Below are 6,548 nucleotides of genomic sequence, written 5' to 3'. Positions count from 1 at the left end.
GGCATCACCAACTCAATGGACATGAGTTTGAGCAAACTCTGGGAGATAGTGAATAACAGGGGAGACTGGTGTGCTGCAGTCCATGGAGTTGCAGAGTCAGACACAACTTACGACTGAACAACAAAAAACAAAACAAATATCATAGGTACAGAGAATAGAATGGTGGTTTCCAGAGGGGAGAGGGAAGTAGTGGGCAAAATAGGTGAGGGGTGTCAAGATGCACAAACTTATGAAATAAATAACTCACTGGCATATAATGTGCAGCATGGTATCTATAGTCTGTAACACTGTACTGCAGGACATCCTTGAAAGTTGCCAAGAGAATAAATCTTAAAAGTTAATTTTTATGATGACAGAAACTACAAGCATACCTCATTTTACTTCACTTTATTATGCTTTGCAGATACTACGTTTTTTACAAATTGTAGGTTGATGGCAACCTTGTATAGATGGGGAAACAGTGGAAACAGTGACAGACTTTATTTTGGGGGGCTCCAAATCACTGCAGATGGTGACTACAGCCATAAAATTAAAAGATACTTACTCCTTGGAAGGAAAGTTATGACCAACCTAGATAGCATATTAAAGAGCAGAGACATTACTTTGCCAACAAAGTTCTGTCTAGTCTAGGCTATGGTTTTTTCAGTAATCATGTATGGATGTGAGAGTTGGACTATAAAGAAAGCTGAGTGCCTAAGAATTGATGCTTTTGAACTGTGGTGTTGGAGAAGACTCTTGAGAATCCTTTGGATTGCAAGGAGATCCAACCAGTCCATCTTAAAGGAGATGGGTCCTGGGTGTTCATTGGAAGGACTGATGCTGAAGCTGAAACTCCAATACTTTGGCCACCTGATGTGAAGAGCTGACTCATTGGAAAAGACCCTGATGCTGGGAGGGATTGGGGGAAGGAGGAAAAGGGGACAACAGAGGATGAGATGGCTAGATGGCATCACTGATTCAATGGACATGAGTTTGGGTAAACTCTGGGAGTTGGTGATGGACAGGGAGGCCTGGTGTGCTATGGTACATAGGGTCGCAAAGAGTCGGACACAACTGAGCAACTGAACTGAACTGCGTAGAGCAAGTCTATCAGTGCCATTTTTCCCCCAATAGCATTTGCTATTTCCCCCAATAGCATTTGCTCACTTCATGTCTCTGTGTCATATTTTAGGGTGATTTTGCAATACATCAAACTTTTTCATTACTGTTATATTTTGTACAGTAATATGTGATCAGTGATGTCTAATGTTACTACAACTTGCTAAAAACTCAAATGACAGCATCTTTTAGCAGTAAACTATTTTAAAATTATTTATTTTTTAGACATAAGTATTATTTCATTCTTAATAAACTACAGTACAGTATTCACATAACTTTTATGTGCACTGAGAAATAAAAAAAAATTTGTGTGAATTACTTAATTGTAATATTTGCTTTCTTGTGTTGGTTTGGAACTGAACCTGCAGTATCTTCCAGGTATGCCTGTAGACTTAGTGTGGTGATCATATTGCAGTATTTACAATTATCAAATTATTATGTTACATACCTGACACCAATATAGCATTACGTGTCAATTATACATAAATAAATGCTTTTAAGATAACAAAACGTTTGTTGAGCATCTTAAATGCATCACTGTCCTAGGCTTTATTTTTATGTAATAAACCATCAATTCCTACTTTGATAAAAATTTGTCAAATTTACCATTTCCATTATATTTACCGTGTATTCAGTTTGCCAACACGCTATAAAACTCATCTTATTCATCTCCAGGAGTGACAAGAAGTTTACCTGAGCATATGACACAACCAGCCAGCTTGAACTATCTGAGTCAATGGGACAGAAATATATTACCCAACACTTGACATCATGCTAGAGACATGGTCTCTACTGAATGTGCCAACATCCCATTGAACACATGTCCACAATGGTCCTGCTTAAAAATGTCTCACACTCTAGGTTGTGAGCTAATAATTATGTCCTTTTCACATTTGTGCTTCCTTCTGACTCACAAGTATCCCAGTGTCTGAATGGAGTAGATGTTTAATAAAGTAATGATTGATAGAGTGAAATAGTAGAGAGCATGTTAAAACTTTTTACTGGCTACTCTTGAAGGTGAAAGAGGAGAGTGCAAAAGTTGGCTTAAAGCTCTACATTCAGAAAACTAAGATCATGGCATCCAGTCCCATCACTTCATGGCAGATAGATGGCGAAACAGTGGAAACAGTGGCAGACTTTATTTTTCTGGGCTCCAAAATCACTGCAGATGGTGATTGCAGCCATGAAATTAAAAGATGCTTACTCCTTGGAAGGAAAGTTATGACCAACCTAGACAGTATATTCAAAAGCAGAGACATTACTTTGTCAACAAAGGTCCGTCTAGTCAAAGCTACGGTTTTTCCAGTGTTCATGTATGGATGTGAGAGTTGGACTATAAAGAAAGCTGAGTGCTGAAGAATTGATGCTTTTGAACTGTGGTGTTGGAGAATACTCTTGAGAATCCCTTGGACTGCAGGGAGATCCAACCAGTCCATCCTAAAGAAGAACAGTCCTGGGTATTCATTGGAAGGACTGGTGTTGAAGCTGAAATTCCAATACTTTGGCCATCTGATGTGAAGAGCTGACTCATTGGAAAAGACCCTGATGCTGGGAAAGATTGAGGGCAGGAGGAGAAGGGGACGACAGAGGATGAGATGGTTGGATGGTATCACCGACTCAATGGACATGGGTTTGGGTGTACTCTGGGAGTTGGTGATGGACCGGGAGGCCTGGCGTGCTGTGGTTCATGGGGTGGCAAAGAGTCAGATATGACTGAGTGACTGAACTGAACTGATAACAAATATTGGACTTCCCTGGTGGCTCAGTGGTAAAGAATCTGCCTGCCAATGCAGAAGATGTTGGTTCAATCCCTGAGTCAGAAAGATCCCCTAGAGAAGGAAATGGCACTCCACTCTAGTATTCTTGCTTGGGAAATCCCATGGACAGAGGTGTCTGGCAGGCCAAAGTCCATGGAGAAAAGAGTCAGACACAACTTAGTGACTAAACAACAACAACTTAACAAATATTGCAAAAATATTTTCACTGACTTTATTGTCATTCATTAGGCAGAGGTGAATGTCTACTGAATGAATTCTTACAACGTGCTACTGTTAACCATGTATTTGTAATCATGTAGCACACTATGTCAATAACCTCAGATATGCAGATGACACCACCCTTATGGCAGAAAGTGAAGAGGAACTCAAAAGCCTCTTGATGAAAGTGAAAGTGGAGAGTGAAAAAGTTGGCTTAAAGCTCAACATTCAGAAAATGAAGATCATAGCATCCGGTCCCACCACTTCATGGGAAATAGATGGGGAAACAGTGGAAACAGTGTCAGACTTTATTTTTCTGGGCTCCAAAATCACTGCAGATGGTACTGCAGCCATGAAATTAAAAGATGCTTACTCCTTGGAAGGAAAGTTATGACCAACCTAGATAGCATGTTCAAAAGCAGAGACATTACTTTGCCAACAAAGGTTCGTCTAGTCAAGGCTATGGTTTTTCCAGTGGTCATGTATGGATGTGAGAGTTGGACTGTGAAGAAGGCTGAGCACCGAAGAATTGATGCTTTTGAACTGTGGTGTTGGAGAAGACTCTTGAGAGTCCCTTGGACTGCAAGGAGATCCAACAAGTCCATTCTGAAGGAGATCAGCCCTGGGATTTCTTTGAAAGGACTGATGCTAAAGCTGAAACTGCAGTACTTTGGCCACCTCATGCGAAGAGTTGACTCATTGGAAAAGACTCTGATGCTGGGAGGGATTGGGGGCAGGAGGAGAAGGGGACGACAGAGGATGAGATGGCTGGATGGCATCACTGACTCAATGGACATGAGTCTGAGTGAACTCCGGGAGTTGGTGAGGGACAGGGAGGCCTGGCGTGCTGCGATTCAGGGGGTCGCAAAGAGTTGGACATAACTGAGCAACTGATCTGATCTGATCTGAGCACACTATGTTGCCTCACTCTGACTACATTTGGAATGTGTTATTTTGTTTTTCTCTCTTCTGAGTTTATTTCACCATTTAGGAGACCTAGAGGCTAATGAGAAATGCACTGTGATGGTCAACCAACTTATGGTAATAGATCCATTTTAAATATTAGCTGTTTCTAGCCAAAAATCTGAATTTGGTGTTCATTTATTAAATCCAGGCCTATAGTTTTCCCAAACTTTCATCTTTAAATATAAATTACATTAAACCTTGAATACTGGGAGGAGAAAGGACTGAAAAGTAGCCAGCAATCCCATCAGAGGCAGGATGCCATTCCCTGGAATCACTGCTTATTCTATACTTGAGCTTAATTTAGCATCTAGTTGGTTGGAAAATTCAGCTAGTAAATTAGTCCAGTAGCCATATTTTTTGTAACATTTCTTGGAAATCTGTCATTAAGGAAAAAATGCCTTAAATGACAGTTACAATTTCTAGCAGCTTTTCTACAGGATATACTGGCATTGAAATCATACTTAAAATTTAAATGTGTCTTAAATAAGTGGGTTTGAAATAAGTACTCATAAATAATTTGGTTATATCAGAAAGCTAGTTACTCCTGTGAAGTTCGAAGTCTTATCTGAGTATTATTCAGTTCAAGTGTGGATGAGATGCAAGGTATGAATCAACCTGAGGCAAATTGCTCTCCAGCTGTTAACCCATGAAATCAAACAACATATGCTTCCAAAATACAATGGTGGAGCAGGCATAGGATAGACATTTCCAATCCCAAAGGGTAGAACAGAGAAGAATAAAGGAGGACAGGTCCCAAGTACATTCAAAATAGAAGAGCACAAACAACATTAAACCTTAAGGCTCAAGAATAATCTCCTTTGACTCAATGCTTTGTCTTTTAGACCCATTGGGATGGCAGTATAACCCCTGGGCTCCACAGGAAGGCCTGTAGCCATTCCCTGCCTGGACTCCGTGACTCTCTGAGTCTGGGGTCCTTGGCCCATGACTCTCTCAGATGGCCCCATCCTCTGAAATCTAGGTGGAGGCAACCATGCCTTTCCCTCACCCTCTGCCAGGCTTGTGCCAGTGGAGACAGGTCGAATGGTCATCACCAAAGTTTTCTGTCTGTGCTCTCTGGAAGGTCAACCCCTGAGACTTGTGCTGCACTGCAGGCTAGTGAGCTGGCCAAAAAGTTCATTGATTTTCCATGGTATAAGAAAACTCAAACGAACTTTTTGGCCAACCCAATCCCAGAGCGTGTCTTCAGTGTTGGGGTGTGGCACCAGACAACAGAGACCAGAGCCCTACCTGTGAGGTGGCACCAAACAACTGGCACCAAGGTCCCACAGGTGCTGGTTGGCCCTTCTGCTCCCCAGGCCCTTGCACTCAGGGCCCGTGATGAGAGTGGCAGCTTGGTTCTGGGAGTGGCAGCTTGGTTTTCTCTGAATCCCCTTTGGGGATCATTCTTCATTGTCTTGGAGAGTAGTAACTGGCTTCTGATCAGATCCATACTAACCTCTTTCTCAGTCACTTGGCCACATCCTCAGTGGTCTCATTTTTTTGCAAGATGGATAGGCTGAAGATCTTCCTAATCTTAAATTCTGCTTCCATGTTGTTTAACAATCCCCATCTTTAAGTCCAGTCTCTCAGTTTGAATTTTACTGTCAGCAGTCAGGAAGAGCCAAGCTGCAGTTCAACATTTTGATTAGAAATTGTTTCAGCTAGGTATTCTGTTTCACCACTTGCAAGTTCTACCTTTCACCAAAGACTAAACAGAAACACAATTCAGTGTTTCTTTTTTTTTTTTTTTTTGCTACTTTACAATAAGGATTGCATCTCTTACAGTTTTCAATAATCAGTTCCTCATTTCCATCCTGGTCTTTATTGTCCATATTTTTACCAGCATCCTATGGTTAGACAGGTATTCTTTAAGAAGAGTAAGGTGTTTTTCTACAATGTTCCTCTTTCTGAGATCTCATCAGAATCATCTTTAAAATTCTGTTCATGGCAATCTATGTTATTTTCAGTATGCACTTCAAAATTCTAGCCTCTATTCCTCACCCAGTACCACATTTTTACATATTTGCTATGCACCATTGTCTCTTCTCAGTACCAATTTCTTTCTTAGTCTGTTTGGGCTGCTATTACATAAATACTGTAGACTGAGTGGCTTAAACAATGTATTGATTTCTGATGGCTCTGAGGTGTGGGAAGTTCAAGATCAAGGTTGGCAGATTATAAGGGCACTGGGCTCGATAAAGGACAGAAATGGTATGGACCTAACAGAAGCAGAAGATATCAAGAAGAGGTGGCAAGAACACACAGAAGAACTGTACAAAAAAGATCTTCATGACCAAGATAATCACGATGGTGTGATCACTCACCTAGAGCCAGACATCCTGGAATGTGAAGTCAAGTGGGCTTTAGAAAGCATCACTACGAACAAAGCTAGTGGAGGTGACGGAATTTTAGTTGAACTATTTCAAATCCTGAAAGATGATGCTGTGAAAGTGCTGCACTCAATATGCCAGCAAATTTGGAAAACTCAGCAGTGGCCACAGGACTGGA

The sequence above is a fragment of the Bos taurus genome, chromosome 1 (assembly GCF_002263795.3).
Source record: "Bos taurus isolate L1 Dominette 01449 registration number 42190680 breed Hereford chromosome 1, ARS-UCD2.0, whole genome shotgun sequence".
NCBI lineage: Eukaryota > Metazoa > Chordata > Mammalia > Artiodactyla > Bovidae > Bos > Bos taurus.
The sequence above is the reverse complement of the archived record's forward strand: the minus strand, read 5'-3'. Positions refer to the sequence as shown.